The 15623-nt window shown below is 42.2% G+C and overlaps 1 protein-coding gene across 3 annotated transcripts in view; it reads left to right on the top strand.

Moving 5' to 3' along the window:
* LOC117213552 (semaphorin-2A) overlaps positions 1-15623 on the top strand; it is a 553485-nt gene that overhangs the window by 283233 nt on the left and 254629 nt on the right. The window lies entirely within an intron of this gene.

Here is a 15623-nt window from a genome sequence, read left to right as displayed (position 1 = left end):
GCTCATGGTTCCATTTCCCCTCTTGCTCAGGAGCAACCTTTCGTCCTTTTGTTTTCGTATCCGATGAACACATGATCCCGGTTTCCGGTATCCTCGACGGGCCACGTTCTCCTCTTAGTCTTTGCATCCGACTTTTTTGAATCCGTCCTCGGCGTTGTATCAGAAGATGGTGTGTCCCCACTCTGCGCGGAAATGTCGACATCCATCATCCGAGGAAACCGAATCTCAGCACTTGCTATCCTCTACTCTGCCACCGTTCTGAACGATCCTGGCGACTGTGTTGGCAATGGTTGTGAGACAGTGGTGAACGATCTACCAGATGGGAGATAATTTTAATGACAAGCTTTAAGCGGAACTACGAAAAGAAAAGTACCGTTGAAACTAGGTTTCAATGTTATCTTTCATCCTCATTCTGAATTATGGAGCGAATAAATCTTTGCTTCTCGCGTGAAAAATGTTATTAATTTTCTGGTAATATGTATAGGTAGAAAAAGATATCGTTGACCGAGAAGTAAATATTTGGAGCGAAATCAGGAGAATGCAGTTATCGTTAGCGGATAGAGGAAAGGCAATTTCGAGAAGAAGACATGGAGGTTCGCATAAATTTGACGGAACACAGCACGCCATAAAACCAACTGCAGATTGTATGCGCAAATGCAAGGTGCATGTTCTCGTAGTCGTTTTTGCCAGCGTCCGCGAATCGAGCCAACAAGCTAGGCATCCTCTTGCCAACACTGTCTTTCGCTTCTTATCTCACAGTCGTAAAGTGCATTCGCTCTTGATAATAGTACGTAACGAAAGGCGACTCTCGAATTATCGCAATAACGCACTTTGCGATACATCGCCGGGAAACATTCCGCGCCAAAGGAATTCCCCTACTATATTCCTGCAAGTAAATGGGTCCATTAAGAAATTTAATATCTTTCAGTACGACTGCAGTGCTGATATTAGCAAATTGCGTACTATTTTTCGCAATATTTTTATCAGATCGGAAAGGAAATGATTATATTCGAAAATTTCAATATATATCTTTCATATACACTGAGATATATTATCAACAGATTTAATAAAATGTTTCTATCTGTATTTCCTATCGACGAAAGTTTTACGTTAAATACTTGCAAAATTTATTCACGAATATTGCTAGCTTTCCTATTCATCTCTGAAGCAGGAATACTTAAGCAAGAATAATCTCGTATTTATATTTCCAAAAATAGAAGACATCAGCTTCTAAACGATAAACGAAGAATGATGCTGTGAACAGATAGAAGGATAATCTTTTTAAATTTCTATGAAACTATTGCACAAATTCTATCACGATTAATATGGAAATGTTCGTGTTCGTTCGTCGTCAGCCGAGATCAAACGATCCTAAACCTAACGGCGTTGCACCAAAGTGGGAAAAAGGAAATCAATTTGTTCTCGCGTTTCAATCGACGGATTAGAAGTTCTCGGGTATTTTTTCCCCCTGAATTCGTGGAAATCGTTGCCAGGTGCGAGTTTATGCAAGTTGCCGGTTCCTGTTGTTCCTGGTGATTGGAAATCGCTTTTGTCGTTAAGCCAAATCGCATTTCTAGATTGCCTCGTTACCTCGAGCTATTCTGGACACCTCGGACAACGCCAACACGAGAACGAACGAGAAGGGATCGGTTAAAGCCTGTATTGCGAAAGCCTCGTCCAATTATCAGCGTCTACAGGGCTCAAAGCAGTCGCTCCTTTATTGTGTTTACTGATTGCTGACGACGCTCCCGAAGGTAGCTTCGCTTATGCGGAAGCACTCAATATCCAAACACCCGAATTTTCAGTCGACCCTCTATTGAGAAACGTCGTTCTCCGCTTGCATCAATACCAAACTGGGATTCCGTTTAACTTGGTGGCATATCAGTTTTAGCAAAATTGATGCACTTGCTCCCGAGCACTACGTAATCCTCTGTTATAACCAGATAGAGGAAATAGGCAAATCTTCGATGAATTCCAATTTGTTAGTCCTTTTATCCCATTTACTTGGTTGGTATACGAGTACAAAATGTCATTTTTAACTCATAAAGAACACATGGGAAAACCATGATAATTCATTTAAAAGATTTTACTTGCTTACTTTTTTACTTTTATGTCATTTGGTAGTTTCAAAAGTGAAACGATTAATATTACGATATATTTAATGTTGCTAGAATTGACAGTTTTGGAATCTCGCGATGAAATAAAAGTACAGTTCTGGTTACGTGGAATTGATTAGTAAATTTTAACGTTGCATATTATGTTCTTTCCCTGTGGTGTTTATTGTATTTATTATCAATATAATATATTGTATTAATCTCATGCGAGAAAATACTCTGATCGAATATTCTCATTGTTCATGGTAGATAATATTTAACAAAGTTTAGGTATTTTTGTTATAAATCTTCTTCACATCGAACATACGCGATTCAAAGCAAATTGTCGATAGTATAAAGAATGAGTAGTATAAATCGTCAATTTCAAACTTTGAAAAATCTGACCTAATATGTTTCGTAAAAATATATTCGATTTTTCACAGAATTTTCGATGATCGTAGAATATTTAACTATGCAATGCAATCAGAAAGGCTCGAAACTCCCTCGCTTTTATCAGATTCATATTTCATCTGACTATCAAGTAGTTTGATCGAATTTTCGCATCGTCTTATCGTTGCTCCTCCATGTACCGACTGACCGCGTTAGCAGGTCAGCCAAGCAACTTTTAAATTTCCCATGCACGGCGATACCCGGCCATTGGCATAACGAGAAGGAAACTTGGCCGACAGAGAATCGAGCCGTAAGTGGAATGGGGTGGCAGAGGGGAAAAAAATTCTTGCGAACTACTCACGACGGAGACGGCCAGGATGGAGAAGAATAGCGAGCGTTGAATAGAAAGACGGCGGTGGAAAGTTCGAAAATTCGTTGAAGCGAGGCCAAGTCCGACGTCGTATACAGAGGGCAGAAAATGGCGGACAGAGTCACGTTTGTCTTGGAGTTCTTGCGGGGCTTAGCGTCGCTCACCCCCATTGCTACCGTTTGTTCTTTTGATTCTTTCCAGTCACTTCACCGCCACCGTCGTCCACCTACTCTCCGCCGTTACCTTCCAGAGTAACCCCGGCAATCTTTCTCGAAAAGTTTGGTTATTTAATTTCCTAGCCGCGGTCTGCAAGAGGAGCGCCGCGTCTGCTCCTTTTCCCTATCCGCGTTAAGAGAACGTCCATCTCGTGTGCCCCCAGATGAACATTTTTTCCTTGTCAACCCTCTTATCGCGTGCTGCAAATGATTGTCGAGCTTCGTGAACTCCCTGGGAACAAATTACGTTTAGATTGATCAGTTTAAGGGAAACGTGACCTCGCATTAAAACTTTTACATTTCATAGAATTATTATTATTTTACTAAGTAGAAGTTAGTAAAATTATAATAGGACTAGCAACGATTACAAAACAAATTTACAAATTATCTATCTTAAGTTTCGTAACTTTGGAATTTTTAACGAAACTGTCATGATCTTCGAACGAAAGTAATGCCACAAGCGAAATTTCGCCGGTTCAGAAATATTTCACCGAGAACGGGACGCGAGATAGCGTTTGATAAAGCACGCGTCGATATCGAAGAGACAGCAACATCGCAGAGACGGATACCCGACGGAAAAATAACGCGTCGTCACGCACAGCTTCTCACGATTACGCGGTCTCGCACGCGACGAAGTCCCCGGCAACGATTTCTCGGAACTGTCCCTTTCCCCGACGGTTCTTTTGAATGCTCGTTATCATGCAAACTGCGATACTGCGAAAAAACGTATCCGGTCGAGGGGGAGTTTCGAAGGAACGCGTATCGACTTCAATACGGAACAGCTTCTTCGCGACTGCACGGATAAGAATCTCTTTGGCCACTTTATAGAATCGCGTCTGGTCGTCTCAGGGCTTTTTCGTCGCGCCATTCAATAGTCACACGCTATCCAAACGAATCTTTCGACGCAAGGGTCCACCAGGGAGAACGTTCGGTCCGGATATTCGTTGTATATACAACCGCCTCGATGGAGCTGTGCTTGCAACTGCGATCCTTCCACTATGTTCGTTTGTATACGTACATGTTCGCAAACTGTGTGCACGGACATACCAGCGCCAACGTATAATTCAGTTTTACCCTGAAACGACTCATTTATATGCGTTCGTTTGATTGAATCTCTCCCGCGTAGCCCTGACTCCCTCTCCGCATCGTTTCTTTCCTCCTTCTCGTTCCTCCCTTTCATCTCGCTTCCACCACGCAGATTTCCACCCTGTCCCTGTCTCTGTATTTCTTTCTCCCTTCGTTCTCTTCGTTCTCTGTCCTTTGATCCCTTCCCCAAGTTCTTCTCTCATTTCGACTCTACCTATCTCTCATCTCTCTTGCCTTTTCTCTTGTTACCACCCTCGTCGACACCAACGCGGTTAGCTGTTTCAATTTCCCCTCGCCTCACAAAACTGAAAGGCGTGCCCATCATCCGCCGTGTCCTCTCGCTACGATTCTATTTTTCGTCCTTCGTACACGCCTTTCTATCTTCTGTTCGCGCGATCATCGCTCGTTTTCAACCGTTCCAGATAGTCCACGCGACGTCTGTCTCCGTCTGTCATGGATATATCGTTTACAGTTTATAATAGTAGTCTACGTTGTTGACGCACGTTTGGATAGGTCGATGGAATTTGATCGTTGCGCAGTACGATTGTTTGCCCGGTGTCGACGGTTTTCCAGGAATTTCCAGCGACTTTCAACTTTCTGTCCTGTTTATCGGTTCGTGCTTAGAGGCAATTCGGGTTATAGAAGCCTGCGAAACGATCGTCTGGGGGGGAGTAATGGCCAGTTGATTCGATGGAACTAGCTATGGATTGCTTCGACTCTGTTAGAAGCCTCTCGCGTTAGGCTCCGTTTAAGTTACTTTTTACAGGTTCCCCGATGGCGATGATATAAAGTTTCGTTGGCAAACTTCGACCGAGTAGACGTATCGCTCGATTTGTGACCGTTTATAGAAATCGAGAAGGTAAAAAAAGAAGAAAGAACGCCTATGATATTTCTTTGTATATATATATATTTCCTGCCATACGCTTTTCAGGAACACGTTCCATTTCCACTTATCGATTTTGCTGTCACTCAGGCTCTCTTTTACCGTCGAAATTCAATTTGTCACGCGGGCAGGCAGCTTACTTAAATTGAAGTTTACAGCACTTTCTGCCAGTATTTTTGTTTTACATCGGAGCGCTTCGCATCTTACGCGGAATTTTCACCGTAGACGCGCGAGATAACGCAATTTCGTCAGCCACCAGGGTGGAAACGCGTAAAACGCGACTGATTATCCGGCAGGAATCGAAACGACGAAGGGTTTCGTGGGAAGCGGGCTTGATGTAGTTCGGGATGTACGACTAATGCAATTATATCTCCACCCTCTGACTTTCGGTTCATGAATATCACCGTTTGATTTGTATAATGTCGAGTTATTGTTCCGGATTCGAGGGGAGCAACCATTTTATATCGAATATCTTCAACTAAATCGATTTCAGTGAAACGTGAAAACGTACGAAACTTTCGAGAAAATACTGTTTCGAATTATTTGAAAAAATAAAGACAACTACTTTCGTGAAACATATCTATAGAGTATTTTTGAATTGTGTGATTTTTTCCCCCTGAATATTTGTTCGAAACGACTTCTCCGTTCTTTCCTCTCTTTCTCTTATCCTTCTTTTTTTTTGTGACAAATGTATACTCGATAAAATTACGAGAAAGAACCACCTGGATGAAGCATTAATTGAAACGAAGAAAAGCTTTTTTTTCATGCATATTTCGTTATAAATTATTCAATATCGATGTCCTTAACAATATTACGGTGGACGTGGAGAGCGAAGGAAAGTTTGAGAATCATTACCGTCTCTGTTCGTGTTACCGTAGCGCCTTCAATCAAGCTCCGTTGTCTAGACAATTAACCGGACGGTCGATGCAATTAAAAGCAATTGTTACGAGCGTGTGTGTGTGTGTGCGCGCGCGCGACCGCGACAGTGCGACTGGGAATTAATGTTCCTGCATTAGAACAAACGGATCGCTCGCCAAACTCCCAGGATTTCATTAACAATTTTATTCTACTGAAAATTTATTTTTTATTCATTAGCTGGTTATCGACGCGTAAATAAATTAGTTAGTTATTATATAATCGGCTATTTCGCTTTGTTCTATTCAATATCAGTCGGAAACGTAACAAGATTAAACGAAATTTCAAGTTTCCTATTGGATATCTATCTATAACATTATTCGATTTTTCTCTATTTTAAAAATATTTAGATTGTCTCATCATCGAAATAACGTAACCTATTTTATTCTCACCTCGGTTATAAAATCGTATTTAATTCTCTAATCATTTCGCAATTTCCAATCCTTCCAATAAATTCCTAAATTCTAATACCATTAATCATCAGACATTAACGTTGCACAAAGATTAGACGATTTTTATCTTTCATCGTTCTCGTCCACGATCGCTTTCCTTCCTCCGTTAATCTTTAAACACTCAAGTCTTTTTTGTGCTTTAAATGAAAAATGGAGGTTAGAGAAAAGCAGTCCTTTCTTCGATCTTCATTATACTTGGATGGGATTTTTCGTTTTCTCGTTTAACCGGCGTAATTGACGTCTCGAGGGCCGGGAAAACCTCGGTTATCTCGGTGGCACGCATCGATCCGTCCCGTCGGCGCAAAACGCTTTTTAGGATAGGCCGTTTATTCCGGTTGCTTGCCGGGCTGGTGACTAATTACTTCGGTTAACTGCTCGTGAAAAATGCACTACTGGCCGAATCCCCTGAAACGGAATGTATAATCAGGCCGGATTGCTCGGCGATCGGGAGCAGAGAAATACGCGACGGGGAACGGCTCGATCGTTTCGAATGGACATCACTGTAATCACTGGTAATGCAGATGGCGGTAGTCCGCCGATGGGCGCATCGACAATCAGCTATATAATTAGCGAGGCCTCGCCCACCAATTAAGCTGCATTCATTGGACGCGATCGTTAGCCCCGCCGTAAGCATATTGCCGTGAAAAATGTATACGCTGTTCGCTAAACGTTGCTTAACACGGTCGTTGACGCCATTATCGATCCGCTGATGAAAAATGACAAGGTATCGTTTCACCTCGCGAGTACATCGATGCTTTGCTGATCGATGCTGATCGTTATCTCGTGGAATAAAAATGAAAGAGTAAGAAACAGTATCAGAGATGACTCCGATATGGTCCGCTACAAGTCTAGTTGTCTTCTCGTTTTTATATCAATAAAAAGCATACTTAGATTTTATATAGTGCACGGGTGGTATTGTGTTGAAGAAAGAATAATTTTGTGATCATTCCTTGTTCTTGTTCGGCACTGTCAATTATCCTGTCAGTCAATGCAGTACTATCGATCTCCGCGATACTGTTACTTATTCCGTGTTAGTTATTTTTGGGGAAATTGTGGTAACGTGAAATGGAGGTAAAGTCACGAGGAAAGTGGAGCGACTATGCCAATTCTTGGACTGTGTGTGTGCGTGCGTGTGTGAATCTCAAAGTGAGCATTTTTTTGCAATTCCATGTTCGGTTTTATTTTAGGTTGTTTTCTCTTTAATTTAGTTCTGAATATAATACACATATGCGAACAAAAATGTCAGTGAACGGATGAATGATCAAGTTTCTATTATTCATTCGTCTGCGTGATAAAATGAATTTGTTATTTTCATGAGCTGTGAACATTTTCAAGACAGTAGTATCTAAAAGTATCTAAAATTGACATAGAAATCATTGACAAGATCAAAACTAACATCGAGACCAGACAGGTGTAATTCAACATTCACGTTTGTGTCTTCTAAATATTAAGAATCAAGAGAAGAACGTTAATTCGTCTATAGGGAGACAAATAAAAGTAGAACCTAAAATTCGGGATACAGGTAGAGATAATGCATCAAAATATTATAGAGCGAGTATTAATTAAACACTGACAAAAACATGAACTGAACAATTTCCAATGTTTAAAGTAATTTTATTTTCCTCGATCCGCTACATTAAACACTCGAGAACATTGGGACACCTAATTGTGGAAACACTCGCAGGGACGCGAAGCGTAAAACCATGGCAAAACTACAGCTACAGGAAGAAAGTTCTCTGTGGTGAAACAACCGGGTCGAAAGAAATCCAAATTTCATTAACTGGCGGATCGATCTTAGCCACAGAGCGGAAAAGTACGCAATGGAAGCAATCGAACCTCTCTTTCAAGGGAATAGCACGGTCTTTATCGTCTGAAAAATCGAACAGCGGAAAGGTTCGCGTTCCTGTGGTTGCAACGTACGACATTAGCGGATACCTATCCCTCGTCGACGTTATTTTGGAGCACGGTAACCACAGCTCGTCCGGTAATCCTGTTCACGAGCTTGAAAGCTCTCCTCTCTTCTTGCCTCTTTCATTGCGCGTGGTTACTCGAGATCGCGGTCATTTCGAAGGTTTGCCGGGGCCACGTCGGAAGAAGAAGAAGAAGATTCCCTCTCGTTCGCCTTATCGAGAACGATTCTGCACGACGAGGGAGCTCCGCCTCTCGCGATTACGCTATACCGACTTCCATTCCACTCTTTCGATTCTGTAAAGAACAAACAGCCACTGAATCGCGACTCCATCCGCGCTTTACACGCCCCAGTTTCGTCGTGATCGATCTTTTCTCCGTACAGGATTCCTCCTTGACGTTGTTACAAAACGACCGCGATCCGGCTGAACGATCGCGATGCTTCGTGCTGCCCGCTGGCATTCCGATCGAGAAAGAGAAAGTAAACGCGCTTATTTCGTACGATCGAACAAGATGTTTGTAAGATTGATACAGTTGGTGCGCGATAACATTTCTTTCTCTTAAGGAGGAACGTAAAGATATGGGATTTTAAAGGATTTATAAGTGTGTAAATATCACACAAATGTTTATGTCATGTTAGAACGATGAGGATTTATAGAGTAAGGAGTATATTTTCTATTTAAGGAGAATGATTAGAATTCTTTAATTCTTTCAAAAGTTTGTAAAAGATTGTACGGTTGATTCCTATAATCACTTAATGTTGGATAATGTGAAATATTATATGTGCTAAAAATAACTCGATCTATTACGATCAATAAAGCAGTTCCTTCATGATCAATCTCAATTTTATATTCAATATTATGCAGGAGTGTTTATTGATAAATAAAATATACTAGCTGTATTTTACACCTTTTACAATTCTTCAAGAAGACACCATGGGAACTCCTATCAGTGTCTCAAGAAATCGATACGTTACACTTACGAAATTGCAAAAATCCATGCGCGCGCTAAACGTAAGCTCGTCGCCAGCATCGATTACATTTTCCAATAAAGTCGTTCATAAATCAGATTTCGCGCCCGAGACACCGGCCCGGACGTTAAATTCACCGCGCAAACTTTCGCGAGAGCCTCTTGCCCTCGGCTTTATGAAACCGCTATCCGAAAGGCGACAACGTGGTCCGGGCGGGGTGCAACGTAAAAAAACCCCATCGTCGTTCTACAAGGTTCATTTTATCGAGGGTTGGCGTGTGATCCATCTCTTTTAGACTCGCTCTACATTGCGTTCCCTGTGAGCCAACTATCCCTGACCACGATCGCGGACGCGCCTTGCAGTTTTCGCAGGGATGCGCCCGGGGAAAGTGTTCCACGTCGAGACGTCTTTTTCCCGACGTCTAATATTTTTGTTATTATCCCCGGACGTCTATCGCATCGATATGGAGGATGTATCGGCAGCTGTCGCCTCCGTATAAACGCTAACCGTGTGCGCGTATACGCACACTTGTACACAGGCATGAAGCTAGAAGGGACTAGGTTAACGTACGCGTTCCATGACGAAGAGAGAGTTTAATACGGACGGATGACCGTAAAGCCCCGGTTTCGCTAGGCAAAAGGAAGGTCGAGAGATATATAGAGGGTTGGGTGAGGCAGAGAACGAAGAGAGAGGGTGGCATTGGGGCGGTCCAGGTGTCGATATAATCGAGAGACTTGCTCGTCATCAAAGTGCCCCCGTGGTTCTCCTAGCGCAGCCCAGTAGCGACAACACAACGGCTACAACGGCGAAGCTGGCGGCCCTCGTTAACGCAAAAACGCGAGAGATGATGGATGGATGCTAAATTGCATTAATTAAATCCACCGTGACACCCTAGGCCGGCAGCCTTGGTATCACTCGGCGGCTACGGCTCGGGCCTGCTTGTCTGTGATCGAGGTGTGAGCCGTTTAAAGGGGTATGGGTCACTTTGATGATTACACCCCGTACAGACCACTCTCATCCCCTTTCCCCGTAGACGGTCTTCCTGCTCCTTCCTACTCCATCTTCGGGCCACTCCAACCTACCAGAGAGCCATTCTCGTAACCCATCCAGACCCGTTCATAGTACACGTACCTACCTTAGTACTCGAAGGTTCCGCGTCGAATCTCCGGCTGCACCGACCGAAGCAAAGACGTCTTAACTATCAAAGTCGTTCCCTAGATTAGGCCGCAATACGATACGATTCTGGCAAGAGCACTCCTAGGAGGATACCGGATCCTTTTGTCGTTATTGAATGACGACCTACTCGTTGTTTCGCCGACGAAACCTTGGCACAATTTCGCGCGCCTCTATTGACTGGTTCCCTTTGATCGTGATTCGTTTAGCAGTTGCAGGGCCCGAACTCCGTGTTCCTCTGTATCGGAAAGTAATTTTCTTCTCCGCGCGAATCGATCGGACGTCTGGATTGATTATTCGCAGGTTTTTTAATACGCAGACTCATTGCGGGGTGAAAAGGACGATTATTCAGCGATGAAATGTATTTCTCTCCCGGATGAAGTCAATTATACCGGCAATCGTTATGGATTTTTTACTTCCAGTGACGCGCAACACCGCCTGGAGCCAATTCTGCGTTTATTTAAATTTAATAGCTCCGTGGGGCGCCACGCGATCTTACTCCGGAGAGACGTGAATCGAATGAACGCCTCGTAACACTTTTTCAAATTCTTGCCTCCGTCTTTACTGAGTCATTCTGGAAGACCTTACGATACAATGTCTTTTTTTTATATAAAGCAACACTTACTCTGGAAATCCTTCGATTTTACTAACATTTCCTTCCAAGAAATGTGAAAAATGGTGCAAATGGAATTTAATTGAGAAAGTATCATATTCACCTTTTACAAGTTTTATAAGTCGTATAAGATCGTATCAAAATTATTCAATGTTATCGAAGAAGACGCCAAGAATTAAAAATCAAGTCAAAGTTATATATCACATACTTATGTACTACTTACATAGCCAGAATCTTCGCAAAGTTATTCATAGACAACGCCCATTTTCTCCCTTCGATCCCTCGTGAATCTTTGGTTCGATAGGATCAAGAAAAAAGTACGGCTCCATGAGGGTGAAATATCATTCTGTTTGTAGCCGTTGTATTTCAAGTTCGGAGGGAGGAAATTAAATGAGATCATCCTTTCGTTGTACCTTTTGGAATTGCGTCCTACGCTTTGATGTTCTAATTTGATCCGCGTCGGCGCGGGAAGGAAACACGGGGTTAAGTGGATTTCGTCGAATAAAAGAACACCGGCGCGAGACTCGTATGGCAAAGTAAGACATTATCTGGAGCCAGTGGCGAAAGGAATCGGTCGGATTCTGTTCTTCGACTTCGCGAACGAGATGATGAGATCTCGATGCTGTCGTGTACCATGTGTTTCGCCGCGGAGATAAGTGAGGGTTACGCTGCGTGGATATTGGATATAATTTAGTAGGTTGAGACCTCGTCGATGTTTCATCAGCCGGAAGAAAGAAAAGGGTAGACGATAGCAGAAGAAAAGGGGAAGTTACGTTTGGTGTGGTATCGTGCAGTGTATCATGTCTTGATTATTTCCAGGATAAACGCGAATCGAGCGTGCTCCTCGGCTAAAAATCATAAGTCGGAATAATAAAAAGCAAGAGACTGGCGCAATTATCTCGCCACTCGCATGCTCGCGTGCACCAGCTGGATGGAAACCGTTGCCTTACGAGGCGTGGATCGATGTCGAGAAGCAATTGGGACGGTTAGTTTGTCGCAATTAGAGTTCGTAATGACGATCTAATGATCTCCGTGAATTGCGTTTCTTAGCCGTTGAAAGAGCGGCGCGAAAACGCGGTTAATATTTCATCCCTGTGACGCGTAACAACGTCCAACGATTAAAAGAGGAGGAAATTGGGTCGACGTAATTGTTGAATTTTTAAGTCGACGTTTCACTCTTCCCCTGTCGCTGCTTCCTCTCTCTCATTTGATGAACGCGCTGTTTGTTCAATTAGGCCAAGAGATTCGTTACCCGCGTAAATCATTTTTATTTTCATTGAAAAATATTACACCAGGGACGAAAACGTGAGAAACGGTAAAATTAGAGTGTCATGAGGGGACGCTTTGCCATTTAGGGGGAAAAGCGTGGAAATGCATTTTGAAACAAGCGGGAAAGACGAAAAATTTCTACACTGATAGAGCGCAACGAAACGCAAAGGAAATTCTGCTTGCCTCTCTTTCTTTATATTTTAACTCTTCCTCCATTTCTTTACCCGCTAGATTTTGTTGATCTTCGCGGGTGACAAATATTTTCGAATCGTACGTACTAAAGAGGGATCCGTCGATTTGCTCTTCGGAAGCGACGAAGCATAGCAGCTTCAAAGACGCAGAAGTACCTTCGCGGAATAAGAGGATAATGTGGACTCGATTTGGCGTTCTTGAATATTTAATATCTCGCGAAAGCCTTCTCATCGCGCGGCCGCTCTTTTTACGACAAACCAACCATTTGCTCTTGTCGAAGCGGAACTAAACGAAGAATCCGACTGTGTCCGATGTAGCATCCATAGGATACGCGACCGATCGTCGCTTCTTCTGATTGATCTGCCGTCATGGTGTTCAAGGAATCGTTTAATACTCTCGGATTTTATGGTTTCGCGGCTGTCAAAGAATCGTAAAACGGGAACAGGAGGGAATATGGAAATAACGTAAAAATATTTCCACTGGAAATACGGATTCAAACAGAGGCGAAATCGTTTTATTCGAACACGATTAAGTATACGAATACGTGGTTATCTTTTCAGTCGTGTTCTTCTCGAAACTAGATTTTTATTTTCTCTCCCGGGTAGAATTGAAACACAAACACAAGCGGAGGTTCTTGTTACTGATACTATGTACTTCGGAAATCGTATCTAATAAAACAGTATTTATGATCTTCAAGTCAACATCGAGATACCATTATTGCTTCAATCGATCATTTATAAAATTATATCGGTTCTTCGTAATACAAAGAACTGTTTAATTTATAAGATATTGCTACAGCATAAGAAAAGAGACATATATTCTTTCTTGGTCATAAGGACGAGATCCTATTAAACTGGGTTTCACACGTCTATAAATCAAACACGAAACATTAAACGGCAACTTAACTTTGCTAAAACTTATCACATCCCCCTTCCCTCGAATCGCGTGTTTCTGCATTGCACGGAGGTCCATTCAGGCCTTCGTCGTTCCATAAGTCAGAACTTCCATGGGAACTTGCTGAAATTTAACCAGGCGTCGGGAAATTCACGGAGCCTCCCCCATCAACCGCATCACGAAATGCTGTCCGGCAATGAATGCCGCGGAACAGCCGACATTATAATGCCTTCTTTCTTATTCAAGACGAATCGTTCGTAAGAAGTTCCAAAGTTAAAACGTCGTTTCTCTCGGATGTGTCACTCATCTAAACATGAAAGGGTGTATTATACGTGCTCTTAGGCGAGAACCATTGCATTGCACTACTCAACGGCTGCTTTACCCATTTTCGATTACGTTGCATTCAGGAATAATAATTGCACACTTGCCAGATTGTATAATAATTTTGAGTGTTTTGAATAATGCATTTTTTCATTAATATGTGGAATATATATATACGTGGAAATATTAATATGCAAAAAGATCTTGGAACTAAATAACTTAGAAATATATATTTTGATACTTCATCATAAAAACATTGGCGTTCTAAATAAATTATCTTCCATTTTCTTTTCGTCGTTATTACCAAATTGCAATAAGCGTATATTCTTGTATAGATAAATTTATTTATTGCCTTATTATACATTACAAGCAAATGTAGAAATATCAAAAACTTCTTTTCTTCTTCAACAATAGTTCTAACAAGTAAGTTCTGTGACTTCTTCTTTAGACTAAAACTGCTATAGGGATATAGTTCAAACGTTGCAACTTGGTAAGTAAATTAGTCCAAATGCTTCTTCGACAGAGCTCTTTGGCAAGAATAGAGATCCTGGTGTCTGCATGTGTCGTATCCTGACAATTTATATTCCAGATACTAACCGCAGCAAAAGTCACGTCTATACGGACAATACTTTCAACGATCTTTCTTTCGAAACGGAGGAAAGGTTGAACGTTCGCGTTTAGAAGCCACGCAAGAGAGAGGATTCGTTGGCCCGGTAAGAAACGACAAAGGAAAAGAGGTAGGGGTGGCTCATGCAATTCTAAACTATTTCAATGAAATGGGATAGCGGTTGGTAGATTTGTTGGTCGCGGTGCAACTGGCTAGTTCCTAGACTAGAAGACAAGGCAAAAGGTGGAAGAGAGAGAGAGAGAGAGAGAGAAAGTTAAGAAAAGCCAGGCTTCTGTAAGGACTCGGCTCTCTTCCTTTGTTCTAAAATTCTTACGACTTCCCTTACGTCTTGCTAGGTTCCATTCTCCCTCTTCAGGGACGACAACAAAGGGAGTGGCCTGCGTCAAGCATGGTGGTAATGGCGGCACCACAGCCGCTGGATGATACAAAATTGTTTCTTCTTTCGCGCTTGGTCGGGGAACACTTTGTAGGTAGCGAAACGGGCCGGATATGCCTTGCAACTTTCTTTGCCCGTCAGCTCAACGTTGGCTCAGCTAACTTCGAGGGTTTTTACATTAGCATATCGACTTATTCATACAATCCGCTTCTCTCTTCGTGTTCCGTGACGGATGAACGCGCGCGCAACATTCGTGCTCTCCTCCGGGCTATACGGGACCGTCGATGATCACGCCGTTGAAGACGTACCACGCTTTTTGAGGGGCTTTGAATTTCGCCTTCGACCCTCCGGGGAATACGTTACGACGTGTTTCGATACATTGATTTCGTTAAGTTCGAGTGCTGACTGCTGCGTCCTCAAACCGACTTCGAAACACAATATTAACTTTTTCGAACCATATTTTTAAAAAATTTAGATCATATTGATAGACGTAAATCGAAATCTCTACTTATATAAATATAGAGTGTTTTTAAATTGTACATGGACGTTTCACGGGGTTAATTTGGAGTATAAACTTAGCATCATTATATAGTACGGACAGTTTGTATTAATATTGGAAAAGTTCCACGTAGTTGAACTTTGTCGAAACAAAAATAACTCTATACGCCTATTATAACATTTGCGTCATCTTACACCATTAAACGCGATCGATATGTAGATCGCAATCGTCTTTACACACCGTATGTTAAGGGTTAAGTGAATGCACTTTTCAACGATCGTACAAGTTACTTGTGAAGAGAAGAAGGAGTTGATACGAGTGTCAAGGACTCGAAACATTAGACACAGAAAAATCTGCAATAGAGGGTAGATAACAG

Source organism: Bombus bifarius, unplaced genomic scaffold (genome assembly GCF_011952205.1).
Source record: "Bombus bifarius isolate JDL3187 unplaced genomic scaffold, Bbif_JDL3187 scf7180000009125, whole genome shotgun sequence".
NCBI lineage: Eukaryota > Metazoa > Arthropoda > Insecta > Hymenoptera > Apidae > Bombus > Bombus bifarius.
Note: the sequence above shows the minus strand (reverse complement) of the source record. Positions and strands in the feature narration are given on the sequence as shown.